This window comes from Corvus hawaiiensis, chromosome 3, assembly GCF_020740725.1.
Source record: "Corvus hawaiiensis isolate bCorHaw1 chromosome 3, bCorHaw1.pri.cur, whole genome shotgun sequence".
NCBI classification, from domain to species: Eukaryota; Metazoa; Chordata; class Aves; order Passeriformes; family Corvidae; genus Corvus; species Corvus hawaiiensis.
The window spans coordinates 282,837-300,334 of record NC_063215.1 but is presented as its reverse complement, the minus strand read 5'-3'; the positions used below and the strand labels follow the sequence as shown (position 1 = coordinate 300,334).

The 17,498-nt window shown below is 52.1% G+C and overlaps 3 long non-coding RNA genes across 3 annotated transcripts; 2 read left to right on the top strand and 1 right to left on the bottom strand.

Annotated features, from left to right (window-relative positions):
• Positions 1-7,871: 7,871 nt before the first annotated feature.
• On the top strand, positions 7,872-15,435 carry LOC125323372. The gene is made up of 2 exons (XR_007202505.1): positions 7,872-8,000; positions 15,055-15,435. It is a non-coding gene; the product is annotated as an uncharacterized LOC125323372 (long non-coding RNA).
• On the bottom strand, positions 8,831-11,710 carry LOC125323374. Its single transcript, XR_007202507.1, has 2 exons — positions 11,517-11,710; positions 8,831-9,511 (listed from the first exon to the last, which is right to left on the bottom strand). It is a non-coding gene; the product is annotated as an uncharacterized LOC125323374 (long non-coding RNA).
• LOC125323373 lies at positions 11,834-13,973 on the top strand. The gene is made up of 2 exons (XR_007202506.1): positions 11,834-13,309; positions 13,384-13,973. It is a non-coding gene; the product is annotated as an uncharacterized LOC125323373 (long non-coding RNA).
• Positions 15,436-17,498: the final 2,063 nt, after the last annotated feature.

Genomic DNA, 17,498 nt, shown 5'->3' with positions numbered 1-17,498 from the left:
TTAAAGCAAAGGCATTTCCGTAGATGAGTGCCTACCTGGAATATAGACAAGTGCTTGGAGACTGGCTAATACTTTTTTCCCTGGTAGACACCACAGGTGGAGATGTTCACTTGCAGTTTAGCAGTCTGGACCCTGGAATCTTTGGGGTTTTTTCCTCCACATGAAGCGGTGGCCTCACTGGATAGGTCTCCGAGTGGAAATCTGGCACAGGGTCTGCTAGCACCAAGCCCAAATCCCTAGTGTGGAATACCACTCTGCTTTAATTTATAAATCACCACTTCTCTTAGTGGATAAACCCCTCAACTTTACTTCAAGTTCACCAAGTTCTGAACTGTGGCCACCAAGATTTTATGGCACCATGTCCATGGTGGAATCCTGGAAAACACAAAGCATATGGTCCTATGGGAATGTTCACAAGGAACCACACTGACCTAATCTGTGACTACAGCCCAAAGGGAGATCTCTTCCCAGCATCTCCAGCTGTGCTCAGTGTGCCCTCAGGTTCCTCTGCCTGCTGCTTTGGGAAGTATCCCTAAGGTGCAACAAAGAAAGGAGCTTGTTATGGGCACAGTGTCTTGGGATTCAGGGGGAAAAGAACAAGTTTTCAGTCTTTAGCACCTTGCACTCCATCAGCATTGATAGCAAAAGGCTTCAGCCTTGGGAAGACAAGGAGTCAGATTTTACAGATCCTGGTCTCACCTCGGCCTTGCCGCAGGTACAGTCTGACAGAGAGAGGGAAGGAAACAGGTCAGGATGGACAGCCTGCTCTCAGAAAATCATCATAATCCATGAAGCATTAAGTAGAGCTGTAAGAACTTCCCAAAATGTTCATTCCCCTGCGGACTGAGGGCTCAGAGCGGCACTAAGTTGAAGCACAGGCTGGACCTGCCATGAACAGACAATGTAAATGTAAGAAGTAAAAGTTACTTAGCCAATTCCGTAAAACATTCCAAAATCAGGCTCCTGGGATATGATCATCTCTGGGTTTTTTCCATAATGTAAATTCTAAATTTTCTTCCCAGGTTTTTGTTTTTCCCTTGGATTCTTTTAACTGTTGTTTCAATCGGTCATTTTGGTATTGTAGAGACAATTCTATGTTTTCTGTCCTTTATTTCATTTCTCAAATTACTGTTTTCTTTTATCATCTGTTCCCTCCATTGCCGTGCAGATTTTAAACATAGTGCCAGTGCACTACAAATAATGCTTTCTCCTTTTTTATCTTTTGGTGATCCCCATTTTTCATCTATTTTCTCCTGCATTTTTTCCCACTCATACCAGTTATTTACTGGACAAGGACCGTCAGTTTCAATATGAAAACTGTGCCTTCGTAGGTAATCTGCTAAGCCTTTTGTCTGTTTCTCTTCTTGGACTATGCCAAAAATATCAGGGAACAAGTGGGAGCCTCAGGCAAGCCCCGCCTTAGCCTCAGATTTTGGCAACAGCTAAATTTAAGAAAGCACTCTGGCCTGCAAGTTCTAAGAATGGCAGATCAGGTCAATTTATAAAATCAGTTACTTATTGAACAGACAGGAAATAGCAGACAAAAGGTCTTAATCAGAGTTACTACGCAGTATAAACAAAAAAGTGCATGATATCAAGGTACTCATTTTAAAGCTTGCAAAAGAAAGAGTATAGATTAGGAGTCAAATGGAACTTACCACCAAAATGACAATAGTGTACACAGAGTCCTTTCACTCAACCTCCAGAGGAGTAACCACAAAGCAGGCATCCCTGCTCTGGAGAGAAACTCCACACATTTGCAGGAAATGTGCAGAAGGCTTCTGCTTTGTGAAAGTTTGGTGTCGCTTTTATAGTTTGTAAAGTGAGGTGTCAGTCAGAAATCCAGCTTATCTTTCCAGCTTGTCTTTCACCTCACTTCCATGGTGAGGTGTTCATTATCAGCCTGGAGTGTTGATCCCATGGCACCAAAATAACTTGCTACAAGACAGCTTGTCCTGTTTGAGTTATGTCACCAGTTAACAAGCAACAGATAAGCTCTTCTGGGGGCGACATACCCTGCTACTGGTGCATCTGCGTGGCAGAGAGGTCTCCCCAAGTAATCCATGCAGTACGGGGCCGTGACGCTGGCCACGACTGGCAACGTGTGCCTGGGAAAGGGCAGTCGGGTTCGGCAGCATTCCCAGGCTTGGCTAACACCTCCAAGGGAGTGTGGCAGTGCCTGCAGAGGTGGGATGTTGCTCCAGGTGGGATGGCAGCTCCTCCCCACCTGTCAGTTGGCACCATCAGGATTTTTAATGCCCCTGCCTTGACCTTTCATTATGTTCACATTACTTACCACATTAGAAAACCCAGGAAACCCCAAGAAATTCTTGCATGGTAGAAAGTCAGATTCAGTGTGGTGTTATAAACTTACTGTTTGGAGAGCACAGATACCTGCCCGTGGGTTCATACACTACTCATGCCACCACCACCAGTCCTTAGTGATCTCCAGTTCCCTGGAAAAGCTGCCCCAGTCCCAATCTGTGCCAGCAACAGCTGCAGCCTGGCTGAGCAGAAGGCTCAGCGTGGGACATGTAAGAACCCTCACCTGACTGCTTGCACTTGGAGTGAGATCCAGCTACAAACTGAACTCTGGATATAGCCCCAAAATGTTCTATAATCAGACCTTTAAAATGGCTCCAAAAGGCAACAGCTCCAGTGCCAGCTCTGTACCTGCACAAGTCCTTGTCCCAGCCCCGGCTCAGTGACACACACAATAAATCAACAGTCATACAGGCCTTGCTTGGAGAATTCCTAACTGAAACCCTCACCTTTCCTGCCCACAGCTGAGGGAAATTTGACATAATATTAATAAATAACCTTTGCTGAGAGCAGTCACCACCCCAGTCCTTCAGGCTTTGCAAGATTTTGTAGTGAATGGACTCAAATTCAAATCCTAAATCTAAATTTCTAACAAGTTTAGTTAGAAAGATGCTGGACAGAAATCGTACAGATTTAAAAGTGTGCACAAGGATTACAGCATAACTAACCATAAAATTGTTTTAGCTGCCAGGGACCTACTTTCCAAGGTTTCAGACTCTGTGGTCAGTTGCCACCTCTGCCATGTCTCCTTCATACGTCCTTTACCCCACAAGAAGTTGAAGAGCTACTCCCGGTTTGCTTTTTAGAATCAGCTCCTAAGTATCAGTGTAATAAAACATTCCTAAATCTGGTAAATAGCCTGAAGAAGAGTGATTGAGAATGGAAAGGACAGTATGCAAATAGCTATTGTGGATGGGGTTGGAATCAACGGCCATAAAGATCACTATAAATGAAATTCAAAGGAAATTATTCATTTGTTCTTAGGTTTGGAATGAACGGTACTCTTCCAGAGGGGAATATTCACCTGTTAAAATTCTGTGGGATAAAGGAAAAGAGGGAGGAAGCAGCTGGAGAGTGTACAGGTGAATTTTTGGTGGATACAGGGAAAGACACGGGAAGGGGCTCTTAGGTAAAATACCCCTCATGGGTACCACCAGGAAAAGCCCCATTTTTCACAGCTCTGACATTCCAGAGGAGTAAACAGTGGTCAGCACATCGTTTTCTGTATTCCTTGGATGCCCAGTGCTTTGTTGGGAAGAGATAATATTCGGAAATGAACAAATCCAGGGATGTAATTCCTGATAGTAAAGCCCCAGAGACCATGGTTTTGATATCCTTCCAGCACCCAAACACAACAGAGACCATCGACAATGGTCTAAGAAATATTGTAAAGGTACTGCAGCAGGAGTGGCCGCTGCCCCGCGTCACTAAAAGAGCTGCACCGAGGGACCCATGGCGGTCCCGTGCTCCCAGAATGGCCCCAGTGCCGTCCCAGTGCTCCCAGTATGGCCCCAGTGCTCCCAGTATGGCCCCGGTGCTCCCAGTATGGCTCCAGTGCTCCCAGTAAGGCCCCAGTGCTCCCAGTATGGCCCCAGTGCTGCCCCAGTGCTCCCAGTATGGCCCCAGTGCCCTCCCAGCACTCCCAGTATGGCCTCAGTGCCCTCCCAGTGCTCCCAGTAGTGCCCCAGTGCCCTCCCAGTGCTCCCAGTATGGGCTCCAGTGCCCTCCCAGTGCTCCCAGTATGGCCCCAGTGACCTCCCAGTGCTCCCAGTATGGCCTCGGTGCTCCCAGTATGGCTCCAGTGCTCCCAGTAAGGCCCCAGAGCCCTCCCAGCACTCCCAGTAAGGCCCCAGTGCTCCCAGTAAGGCCCCAGTGCTGCCCCAGTGCTCCCAGTATGGCCTCAGTGCCCTCCCAGTGCTCCCAGTATGGCCCCAGTGCCCTCCCAGTGCTCCCAGTATGGCCCCAGCGCCCTCCCAGTGCTCCCACTATGGGCTCCAGTGCCCTCCCAGTGCTCCCAGTAAGGCCCCAGTGCCCTCCCAGTGCTCCCAGTATGTCCCCAGTGCTCCCAGTAAGGCCTCAGTGACCTCCCAGTGCTCCCAGTATGGCCCCAGTGCCCTCCCAGCGCTCCCAGTATGGCCCCAGCTCTCCCAGTATGGCCTCAGTGCCCTCCCAGCACTCCCAGTATGGCCTCAGTGCCGTCCCAGTTCTCCCAGTATGGCCCCGGTGCTCCCCCAGTGCTCCCAGTGCCCCCCGAGTACTCCCAGTAAGGCCCCAGTGCCCTCCCGGTGCTCCCAGTAAGGCCCCAGTGCCCTCCCAGTGCTCCCAGTATGGCCTCAGTGCCGTCCCAGTTCTCCCAGTATGGCCCCGGTGCTCCCCCAGTGCTCCCAGTGCCCCCTGAGTACTCCCAGTAAGGCCCCAGTGCCCTCCCGGTGCTCCCAGTAAGGCCCCAGTGCCCTCCCAGTGCTCCCAGTATGTCCCCAGTGCTCCCAGTAAGGCCTCAGTGACCTCCCAGTGCTCCCAGTATGGCCCCAGTGCCCTCCCAGTGCTCCCAGTATGGCCTCAGTGCCGTCCCAGTTCTCCCAGTATGGCCCCGGTGCTCCCCCAGTGCTCCCAGTGCCCCCCGAGTACTCCCAGTAAGGCCCCAGTGCCCTCCCGGTGCTCTCAGTAAGGCCCCAGTGCCCTCCCAGTGCTCCCAGTAAGGCCCCAGTGTCCTCACTGCTTCGGCAGAGAGCCAAAGGCGCACCTGTACAGCCAAAAGATCCTCTTTAAAAGTACATCGCTTATTTTTATTCATCACCATCATGCATCATTCATTAATTCTTTGGAGTTGCTGAGTATCATCTTATCAGTCTGATCTTTTTCCTTGGCTCCATTCCGTCTGCTTTCGGGTTCTTTTCTTCTGATAAGATTTCCCAGAAATGCGCAGATCCCCCCCCCCCCATCCTTCCCAAACTGAGCACCCAAACTACAGACATTCTACAGCATTACATTACAGAACCCAGGCAAAGCTTCTCTCACATTAAGGACCATGAAAAAACCACCATCACAATCCATTCCTAACAATGATGGAACGTGCAAAAAGCCAACATCACAAGCCCGCTCAGAACAGAGGGATTGGCGGTGATGCGGCCCTGCCCGCGGAGGGGCCAGCGGCTATGCGCATGCGCAGGCGGAGTGATCCGCCAGGAGGGACTATTTGTGATGCGGTCCTGCCCGCGGAGGGATCGGCGGTGATACGTCCCCGCCCGCGCATGCGCACTGATCCGCGCACACCCGGCCATCTGCGCACGCGCAAGGATCCGCGCACGCGCAGCTGCCAAAACGAGCTTCACTCTAGAATTTGAAGGAAAGTTGAAGAAAAGGGACCGTTTAATAAAAGCTTAAGGAAATCAGGAGACAGCAGCACAAAGGGCGCTACGGCCGGGTGCTTCGCACAGAGACAAAGGCGCACCTTTACACCCAAAAGATCACCTCTAACAGCGAGCTCCCGCAGCCAGCTCACAATCCCAGCCCGCCTTCCCGGGCAGGGTTTCTTTCGGACCAGGGCTGCATTTCCATCCCCCGCTCTGGGAGTCACCAGGTGCGTTAGGAGCGAGCCGATCCCGCTCCCTGAGACACAAGGGCTTGCTCGAGGAGACTGTTCCTGTTCCTCTGTTCCAGCCACTCTGCTTTCCCCAAAACACCATTTCCTCGGAGCTCCTCTGAAACTGCATTTCTATGGACCCAGGGCTCCAGAAGCTGCAGAGTCGTGCAATGGGGTTTTTTTGGGAAGGGACCTTAAGCTCTTGCAGTTCTACCTCTGTCATGAGAATTTCAGGGCTCTAAGACTCACAGAACGATTTGGGCTTGGAAGGACCTTAAAGCTCATTCAGTGCCAGCGCTGTCACGGGCAGGGACACCTCCCACTGTCCCGGGCTGCTCCCAGCCCCAGTGTCCAGCCTGGCCTGGAACATTCCAGGGGATCCAGGAGCAGATCCCCCCTCTCTGGGCAGACAGAATGAGCTAAACCTGGCTATTCCTGAGGGAGTGATGGCAGCACAGCCGAGTCCTGCATCCCTGATTCCCACTGGGAATCTCCATCTCCTTCCTGCTGTGGGATCCAGGAGTTGCAGTAGGATTTTTGTGGTTTGTGCTGCATTCCCAGCACAGCAGAACCTGTCACGCTCGGAAACACGGCCAGCGTGACAAGTTTTTGCTCCCTTTCTGCTTTGTTTTTGCTGTGTTTTGTTTCTCTCGACAGCTGGTTTAGAACTTCTGTGTTGCTGTTTAGACATCAAGCTTTGGGGCTGAGGTTTTTTTATTCCCAGGTGCTTGCTGGCAGTAAAAATACACATCTGCAGTGTGTGCACGTGGCTTGGGCTGTGGATTCTGGGGCAAAAAAAATTCAGGAATCAGGGAAAGAAAGAGATGGAAAAGAGAAAGAGAAAGGGAATGTGAAGGGAAAGGGAAAGGGAAAGAAAGAGGTGGAAGAGAGAAAGGGAAAGAAAAAAGTGAGGAAGAGGAAAAGGGAAGAGCAGGTGGTAAAAAGTGATGCTTGAATGTTATAGAATCTCATTTAAATTAAATTCGAAGTTTCTGTTTGCTCTAGAGATGGAACCAAGGATAACAAATGGTGCCAGGTGACATGAGGGGAACAGGATTTTCTGAGTGATCCCAAATGAACTGGATCAAATAATGGAGCAGGGAGGCAGTTTAGGGGACCCTTGATACCCCCAGAAACTCCTCCAGAAGGAGGAAAAAATCCAGACTAAATCAGCCCTGGGATGTTCCGGGGCGTTCCTGCCTCAGCTCTGTCCCACTGCTCTGCTCTGGGCTGTGGGATTGGACACAACCAGCGCTGCAGCACCTGGGGACTCACTGAAAAAGGGGTTTTTTCACTAAAAACCAGTGAACCAGCAGTGAACGGCAAAAATGGACAGACGTTCCTGTCTCCGGGAAAAGCAGCAGGGATCAGGCCGGGGAGGAGGTCGCTGGCTCCGGGAAGGGATTTTTCCAAGCCGGGAATGAGCGCGGGCAGCAGAAGGAAGAAGCTCTGCAGGAGCTGCCGCGCCGCCTCAGACACGGAGGGGCTGCGCTGCCCGAGCGGAAGCGGCGGGAGCAGCGGGAACACCGCGGGCACGGGGAGCACCGGGAGCAGCGGGAACACCGCGGGCACGGGGAGCACCGGGAGCGGCGGGAACACCGGGAACACCGCGGGCACGGGGAGCACCGGGAGCGGCGGGAGCGGCGGGAACACCGCGGGCACGGGGAGCACCGGGAGCGGCGGGAACACGGCGGGCACGGGGAGCGGCGGGAGCAGCGGGAACACGGGGAGCACCGGGAGTGGCGGGAGCAGCGGGAACACCGCGGGCACGGAGAGCACCGGGAGCGGCGGGAGCGGCGGGAGCAGCGCTCCTCCGGGCGCGCAGTGCGCAGGCGCGGGGCCAGAAGCGACCAAGGGCAGGCGGCGGCGCGGCGGTGACGTCACAGGGGCTGTGAGGGGGCCTCGGTCCGGGCAGAGGAGCCGCGGGAACCGGGAGCGCTTTTTGGGGTCGGGACTTGGCCCGGGGGGGTCCCGGGGGCCGCGCGGTGTCTTTGGTGGCCTTTAGGAGGGTCAAAGGAAAGAGTCTCCGGTTGTGGGTGAAAAATCTCCGTTGAGGGACACCCCGTGGAAGAGGCTGGCGCTGTGCTCGTGCCGGGTGAGTGTTCCAGGCTGCATCTGGTTGAGGGATGTGGGAGAGACGGCCGCGATCCTGTCCGTGTCCTGGAGCTGGAGGTCCGGCCGCGGAGGTGTGAAAAACACTTACGGAGTTCTATTGGACTCAAGCTCCTGCCTTTCCGTGGCCATTCCTCTGTCATCAGAGGCCCTCCACAGACCCAGCAGTTGGTTACATTCGGCTCCTTACCTATCCTTTCCCCTAATTCCACAAACAGATTTTTTTTCTCAATTTTGAGATTTCATTTTTTTAATTGTTGTTTGAGTTTCAACTACATGTCTTGAACTGGGGTCGATACAGAGTTAGATTGTTGTGCTGGCTTTGCCTCTTTATTTACTAGTTGTTCTTTTACTAAGCTTGAGACTTTATTCCCAACAATAGATGCGAAACAAACCCACCTTTCCCCTTTTGGACATTTACTTCCCAACCTGCCCCCACTCATTCCTAGGTTTTCTACAGTCCAGTGCTTTTTCCCATTTTGCATCCAGTTTTCTACTTTGGATGGGTTGTAACAGAGACTGTTGACATGGGTATGTGCAATGAAAAAGGAACCTGGGTGTTTTCCATGTACAGCTTTCGGTAACACCCATGGCGTGGCTGTGTCGGTATCCCCAGAGGGCAGAGACAAAAGAGGAGTGACAGATAAAGGAATAACAGAGGTCCCATATGGCCGATACCTCCACCCCCCGTGCCTATGGGGCTGCTGCCCATAGCAGGGGTATGTGATCTTCTTGGTGGCAGCTACAGTGGTCATCGGGCCTTGCCCTCTATTTCCTCGTCACTTCCTTTTTGCTGATTTCCAGGCAAGTTGCTTTTGACACTTCTTAATTGTAGCTTCCCACCGTTCCTCAGGTATCTCCCATTCAACAGGCACTAGTAATTCCCATCCACAAAGCAGGGTTACTGTTTCAGCTGTTCTTTGCTCTGCCTGGATTGGGGAATAGATTTGGCGTTCGACACTTCGTGCAGTGAGAGTGTCGTTTCTGTGAACTACAATAGCAATATTTTATCAGTCTAGACATTTACATTTAACCCAGCTAGCATGTCCAGTAATGGGATGAATTAGACAGGGTATGTGGTATGGCACTGTTGGAGGTAGCAATTCCTCCTCCTTTTTGAATAAATCACAGGCTAAGGGCAGAATATGAGAACCCTCAGCCCAAAATAGTCCTGATCGTCCTATTTGGAGTGGAAGGATTCCTCCCCAAGGAGGGTATCGGAGGTGTCTCAGGACTTGTCCAGGCAACACTTGAAACCACTGCTATAAGCTTGGCCTTATTTCCCAGTCAGGTGTGATTCTTGGTGTATCTCTTGAATCATTTGGGTTTTCCCAGCGCATTAACCCCCAGTTCCCTCTTAAGAGTTACCTTGGTATCCCCAGGCTTAGATGTTCTAGTCCACTCCTTAGGTTCCTGCACGGGTCCTTTGATTCTGCTGCCGTGGATCCACCCTCGCTCCTTGGCCCGGATCGCTGCCTCAGTTGTCAGTAGCACCTGAAAAGGACCTTTCCCTTGTGCAGCTAAAGATTGCTCCTTCCTTGTTTTTACTAACACCCACTCCCCTGGATGGATGTTACGGATTTTAAAGTCTAAAGGAGTGGCTTGAGGGATTATCCCTTTGAACCGCAAATCTTCAAGGGTCCTTGCAATTGTGTTGACATATTCTTTAACACTCATTCCCCTAATTCATAGGTAGCAGTTTCATGTTGGGTGTTCAAAAAGGGTAACCCAAACTATAGGAAAAGGGTTCATGAAGGATGTCTGGACTTCAGGCAGCTCTCTTGAAAGCTGTTTATTGCATAGGAAAAGTCACAAAAGCATTTCAGGGAGTGGGTATCCAGAGCCAGCCCCACAGCTGTCAGCCACAGCTTGTAGGCATAACTGAAGCCTCTTTCTGTTCAAGAGAGCATTGTACACCTTTCTTTGCTGAGTATCCCAAGACATAACAACCAACAAGCACCAGACACAACACCTTTACATTTGCCTATAGCCTATCTTAGGTACTACCACCACCGTACTGTACATATCCTATAGAACCCTAGAGTCACCACCATCCAATCACAAGAGCAAGCAAGCTACAATTCAAGCTCACAATGGAACACTCTCAGACCTCTCTTCTTCCTGCCACATCAACATTCCTTCTCTGCCTGCCATAGCTCTCTTCCTGGCAAAAACATGCTTTCTATTTACTTCTGCTCTTCCTGGGACCCACCCACCCGGTGAAAAACATGTCCTTGTTTGCAGTCACATACCTCTGTCTTAAGCACAAAAATCTCCTTCCAGCTCATCTCCAACCTTTGTCCTCTCACCCATTCAGTGATCAATGTTTCAGCAAACATCTTCCACTCTACATCAAAACCTGCTTCCATTTCTGTCCCATCCTCAGGCTCCACACTCAGAGATCTCTCGGCGGAGCCCACATATCTGCAAAACTTTCTTACCAAACTTTCATCTTCAACACCAACCATCATTTCGTAAGGTGACACTCTCAGGTCTGACCTGGTTGTGTCTGAACTCTCAATAAAGCCAGACGTTGGCATTTGACCCATGACATTTGAGTTTCAATTATTAATTCAGTTAAGGTTCTCTTTAAAGTTTGTTTCATCCTCTCTACCCGTCCTGAACTCTGTGGGTGCCATGGGCTATGTAGTTCTCATTTTATTCTTAAGGCTTGAGTTAGTTGCTGTAAAACTTTTGATGTAAAGTGTGTCTATCTTAGTAATCATTCCATACCTGGGAATAATTTGTTCTAAGAGGGTTTTACATTCTACATTGGCTGTGGCTCTGACACTGGGAACAGCTTCCACCCAATGGGTAAGATGGTCTGTTATTACTAACAAGAATTTCCACCTCTGCACGTGGGGGACTTCAGTAAAGTCCACGTGGATACTTTGAAATGGTCGGAGAGCCAACTCACGACCTCCTGAAGTTGTTTTTCTCATCACCTTCTTATTTACTTTTTGGCAAACCATACATCTTTCAGTTATTTGTTTAGCCAACCCATAAATTCCAATGCACCCATAATTCCTTAGAAAGTGATCACACAAAGCCTTAGTACCCCAATGAGTTTTTGATGCATGTTTTCTAATATTTTTCTGGTGAGTGACTTATGAAGTAACTGCCTTCCGTCAGGAAGTTTCCATTTTCCACATTCGTCTGGCCTTCCCCCCCTTCTTCCTTCATTCTTTTTCCTGTGTTTCACTGAATTTTGGAGTCTCCAATTTTTCGCTCTTCGAGGCCAAAATTAACACAACCCTTTTTATCCCATTCTCTGCAGCATCCTCAGCCCCCCCGATCTGCCAAACTCCCTCCTCCCATCTCTGAGGCCATCCCCCCCGCTGTCCCCCCCCTATGTACCACAGCTCTCTCTTCAGGCAATTCCAATGCTTCTAAAACCTCCAAAACAAGTCTCCCATGCATCAGCCCCTTTCCCTCTGAACCAAGCAATCCCCTTTCTTCCCAGATTTTCCCAAAGGCGTGCACCCCTCCAAAAGCGTACCTTGAATCAGTAGATGTATTTCCCTTCTTGTGTGCTAAATCTTCCAGTGTGCATAGTCCCCCCATCAACTAAAGCCTACCCTGACATTCTTTTTCCTTGGACACATCTGGAAGAACCGTCTCCAGATATTATTTCCTTCTGCAAGGGCTCGTTCCTCGAGATGGAACTTTGGCGTTTTGCTTCTCCTTTCAGAGGAGCAGCAGAAGCGGTCGTTGCCAGGGGAACGGTGCAGGCGAGGGAGGGAGGGGGGGTAGGAGGTGGGAATCCTCTCGGAGGCCGATTCCTCCAGGAGCGGGGGAGCAAAGGCGGAGGCTGCTGCCGGCACCACCAAGGGCACCAGCTCTTGGGGCCGGTACCAGAGGCTGGCGTGGAGCCTCTGCACGGGTCCGCAGCAGCCACGGCGACAGGAGGCCGAGCTGCCGGCGGGCCCAGCGCGGCCCGCGGGGCCGAAGCCGGGTTCAATGGAGCCGCGGCAGAGAACGCAGCGGGGGCAGGGGCTGCTGGAACGGCCGCGGACATCGGGAGCGGGGCCGGAGCCGGGACTGGGGCCGGGGCGGGCCCCAAAAGCGGCGGGCTGGGCTGGTGTGGAGCGGAGAGCCGGGCTAGGGCCGGGCACAGGGACACCGAAGGCGGCTTTTCCTGATGCTTCCAGGTCCAGTCTTAAGTGCACCATCCAGTTGAGCTGTGTTGGTTTGTTACTGATCAATGTAGTGCTTGTCCTGCCCGCAGGCTCTGGGCTTTTCACTGCCCTGTGGCCTTGGCTCGTGTGTTGGAAGTGTTTGCTGAGACACAGAGTGTTGGTGTTGGGAAGCAGCAGCTCAGTGACTTGGGGCTGCAGCTGCTTTAGGAGTTTCGTCTTTGTGCCTTTTTTTTGTCAATTCGGTGTGCCCCAGTGAGACAAGGGCTGCAGTGGGTGTTCTGCAGAGATCCAGCACAATATTGCCATGCAGCAAAAGCAGAGAAATAATAACAGCCACAACTGGGCACTGTTCTCACTGGATGCTCAGTAAAAAAGAGACTCCTTGAAATAAAGGGCTCAAAGGAAAGTGTTTCCCTTTGGATGTGTTTCCTTTTGGATGTGTGAAATGCAGGATTGCCGAGTGACAGTCCGCAGAAATTCAGTCATTCTTTGTTTGTGGGAACTGCCCTGGAGAAGGAAGTGAGTGCAAAAGCCCCACAAGTCCTACAAAAGCAGATCCAGACAGGCTGCAGAGCAGGGATATCTGGATGCAGAGTGGGAATTCTTTGTTCTTCTGGTGCATTGAAGCAGTTGCCATTAGGATTTTATTTGGTGATGCAGTCTCCTGAATTTCTTCTTGTCGGAGTGCCCTTTGTGGGGAGGGGGCATCACTTGTGGAAGAATTCTCAAGTATCTTGGTTTAGGTAAAATACAGTAACTAAAGTATTTTTTATAATTTTTATGGAAAAAGTAGTGTGTAGACTTCCTTTGGAATAAACTGTACTTCTTTAAATGTTTGCAAATCCCTGTGTTGTGTGTGTGTGTCTGTGAGCACTCCTGTGTTTTACAGAACACGCTGCAGACTGTAAATAAAACTACCAGAAAGGTGTTTAAGTCTTGTGGACTGAATGTACCATTAAATGGGAAAGTGAATAAATTATTAACCAGCAGTTGCTAAGTGGATGCTTCCTGCAAATATCTGAAATCTTTGTGGTGTTTGTGTGCAGGTTTCAGCTGGAGTTGCCCTGGCATTGCCTCCCAGAGGGGCAGGATTGCTCCCCAGGAAGTTCTCCAGCCAGAAGTCCCTCTGGATCCGGATTATTTTTTTAAAAAAGTTTAGTTTATCTTGGCTTTTTCTTTTTTTTTCCTGCCCTTTCTGGTTTGTCTCTCCATGTTCTTATTTTACAGAGGAACCCCTCCCCAGCCTGGCCAGAGCCGCAGTGTCCTTCATGTGCCGCTGCCTCACTCGCTGCTGCCGTGCTGGCTCAGGAATGTGCTCAAAGCCCGGCTAAGCAGGAATTGTTCCGGGCCTGCTCTGTTTAATCACTGCCGCCGCGAGCAAAGCTGCCCCTGCTCCTTGAGGGGAGCGCTCGCTGCAGCCCGGCAGGAAAAGAGCCCAGGAAAAGCCGTGCCCTTTGCAGGAGAAGTGCTGGGAGCAGAGGGGAGAGCGGGAAAAGGGAACGAGAGCAGCTGGGCGGGCGGGGCGGCATCAGCGCTGATCCCTCCGCGGGCAGGAGCGCATCACAAATAGTCCCTCGGGCGGATCCCTCCGCGGGCGGGGTCGCATCACCGCTGATTCCTCTGCGGGCAGGACCGCATTACAAATAGTCCCTCGGGGATCACTCCGCGGCCAGGACCGCAGCACCGCAGGTGCCTCCTGGCGGATCCCTCTGTTATAAATGGTATTGTGATGTTGGCTTTTCGCATGTTACATCATTGTTATGAATGTGAGGTAAAGAAATTCAGCCAAATTAAATTTAATAAAGAAATAGATTTTATTCCGCGGCCGAAAGATCGGTCACACAGAAAGCCACGATGGAGAAAAGCAGCCCCAGCCCAGGGTCGGAGCTGGGTGAACACGCATACATCTGACCTCTATCGCACCAGAGCTCCCAAGTTCACGGGTGCTGCTTCGGCTGGTTCCTTCTTATACAGTTTTTGGGCAGAGTCCGAATTAATTCTATTTTTCTCGCAATTTAGCATATTCATGATGTTTTCTTGTCCCGGAGTTGGGCTGCACAAAGCCTTTCCTGGGTCTGATTAATTGTCCATCCTAGATGATGAATGGGCCATCTCTGAAGATGCTTAAGAGAGTTTTGTGTGCTCCCATTCAGGAAGCAGCGTGTTTTCAGCTGGAAATTTGGGGTGGTTTTGTTTCTTCAGGGTCTGGGGTCTTTCCTGAGAGAATCAGCCCTCCCATAAATCCCCCGGGTTGTTCTACACAGCTACTTTGGCCGTGGGTCAGAGAGAGAGAAGGGAAATGACTTTTTACGGGGTTGAAATTTCTCCAGGCAGGAGTGGGACGTCTCCAGGCAGGCGCATGGGAGTAGCTCAGTGCCGGCCCAGTTCTCTGAGCAATAACAACGCTTGGGAGGTTCGAGTGTTGATAACAGCTCTCCTGTCTCCTGGGGCCAAAGGTCTCACGGTCCCGGACTGGTGAGGGAGAAAAGGAACTTGTGCTGTTCCTGGAAAAGCTTCTGTTATTCCTTGTGCAGCCTTTTAATTCTGTGTTCTGATGGACTGTCTGCTGTCTTTCTAACAGGACTTGTCAGAGATTCAGATTTAGGAACTGAATTTGGGTCTGTTCCCTACAGAATCTTGCCAAGCCTGAAGGCCTGGGGCGATGACTGCTCTCAGCGAGAGCTCTTCATGAATCCTCTGTCAGATTTCCCTCAGTGCTGGACAGGAAAGGCGAGGGTTTGGATCAGGAATTCTGCAAGCGGGCCCTGTGTGACCGTTGGCTTCTTGTGTGTGTGTGTGCATCAGTGAGCCAAAATCAAGGGCAAAGGCTGGTTTGGTTTTATGAACTTAGAGTAACTTTAAAAAAAGAAATCAACTTTTTCTTCTTTTTTAATTTAGGTGCTGGAATTGCCTGTCTGGACGTGTGCTGAGCTCTCGCTGCTGTGGACTGTGCAGCCTCAGTTGCTGCAGGTTCCTGTTCTTCTCACCAGCTCAAAGTACACGTGGGGTTTTTTTGCCCTTCTATATAGAGCTGTTGAGTTTGGGTGATTTTCCTGAATTGAGGATATTGAAGATCGAGAAGGAAGATTTGTCTCTTTTTGTGCTTTTCTGTTGTTTTTAGCACCTGCTCAGCATCTGAATGTGGTTGGAATACTGGAAACATGAAAGGTTTTGGATTCAGTGCTTATTTGTGCAAACCCAGGTTTTTTATCTTTTCTTTTTTTTTTTTTTTTTGAAAGGTCTCCACTGTTCCTGGTAGTTTTATGTAGAAAAGGTCATGTGAACAGCAGGGAGCAGTGAGCACTTGGAAGGGGGGGTGCAGGTAGTTCCTTCAGGGTGGGGGAGTGAATGTGGCCTAGGAACAGCTCTCTGGTCAAGTGAGCAGCAGAGGAACTGAAGGATGCTCTTCCCCAGCAGAGCTGCTGCTTTGTGCTCTGGGGCAGCGCTGCCGGTGCTGGGCTTCCTCGGGGAAAACAGCTCCTTTAGGATGTGCTTTGCTGCAAAGGTTTCCCTGAGCTGGGTGTCTGCAAGAGGCGTTGGGATACCAGTGTCAGGAGTTTTCCATGGTTTCCAGGCTGTTGTACACAGCACGTTCCGGGCAATTTGCGAGCGTGAGGCAGAGCAAAATCGGTGCAATTGGACTTTGCAAATGCAGTTCAGGCAGACATTGATCTTTTAACTTTTCCATTGTAGGTGCGAATTCTTGTGCATTTGTGAGTCTGCCTTGACTTGCAGGGATTGAAGGGTTTAGGTGTGGAATTGTTTGGCCAGCTTGCTCCAAGGCATGGTGTACTTCTGGAAGTGCCACACACCTCACAGGACCGAGGGGCTGCTGGCTGGATGCTGGTTCTGCTCTGCCCTGGGAACTGGGAGCCCCTGGGAGGGCTGGGGGTGACACCTGGAGATGGGTTGGGGAAGCCTGGAATTGTACCTCAGCACTTTTCTATGCAGCTCTATGGACCGGTGTGTGCTGAACGAAGCGGCTCTTCTGCACAATAAATTCAGCAGTTTGGAAAAACCATGGAATATCTCCGAGTTAATGATGGGAGAGGGTTGGGGCTGCTCCCTGATAACGTGCAGGGCTCGGGGGTGCGAAACGAAGATGGGGAGAGGAGTGGGGGCTGCTCCTCGTTGTCGGGGCGCCGCGGGCGCTGCACAGCCTTCCCCTTTTACTTCGCAATTCCTCATTTTGTGCCTCCTTTTCCCTTGGGGATGCGCCCGGACCGCATTCCAGCGGCCGCCGTGGGACAGCGCCTGCGGGCGGCGGGGTTTCCCGCGTGATTGACGGGCCCAGCGGCCAATGGGAAGGCGGGGCGGGCCGAGGGCTGGCCAATGGGAAGGCGGCTCGGGGCGGCGCGTGGGCAGTTGGAATCGGCGGGAGCGGTTGGGGCGGGCGGGCATGGACGGGCCCGGGCGGTGAGCGAGGAGCGGGAGAACGGGATGGGGAGCGGGATGGGGAACGGGGAACGGGATGGGGAACGGGATGGGGAATGGGGAACGGGATGGGGAACGGGGAACGGGATGGGGAACGGGGGGGAACGGGATGGGGAATGGGGAACGGGATGGGGAACGGGGGGGAACGGGATGGGGAACGGGGGGGAACGGGATGGGGGAGCGGGGGAACGGGATGGGGAACGGGAGGGAACGGGATGGGGAACGGGGAACGGGTTGGGGAACAGGGGGGAACGGGATGGGGGAACGGGGGAACGGGATGGGGGAACGGGATGGGGAACGGGGGACGGGATGGGGAACGGGGGACGGGATGGGGGAGCGGGGGAGCGGGATGGGGGAGCGGGGAACGGGATGGGGGAGCGGGGGAACGGGATGGGGAGCGGGGGGGAACGGGATGGGGAACGGGATGGGGGAGCGGGGGAACGGGATGGGGAGCGGGGGGGAACGGGATGGGGAACGGGATGGGGGAGCGGGGGGGAACGGGATGGGGGAGCGGGGGAACGGGGGACGGGATGGGGATGGGGGAGCGGGACGGGGGAGCGGGGAACGGGATGGGGGAGCCGGGGGAACGGGATGGGGAACGGGATGGGGGAGCGGGGGGGAACGGAATAGGGGGAGCGGGGGAGCGGGGAATGGGATGGGGAACGGGGGAACGGGATGGGGAGCGGGGAATGGGATGGGGAACGGGATGGGGAGCGGGGGGGAACGGGATGGGGGAGCAGGGGAACAGGATGGAGAGCGGGGGAACAGGATGGGGAATGGGGGAACGGGATGGGGAGCGGCATCATATTTATTTTTAATTTTGGGTTTAATATTATTTTTATGTCTAATTTTTCCTTTCCCTTCCCTTCCCTTCCCTTTCCCTTTCTCTCTCCCACCTTTCTTTCCCT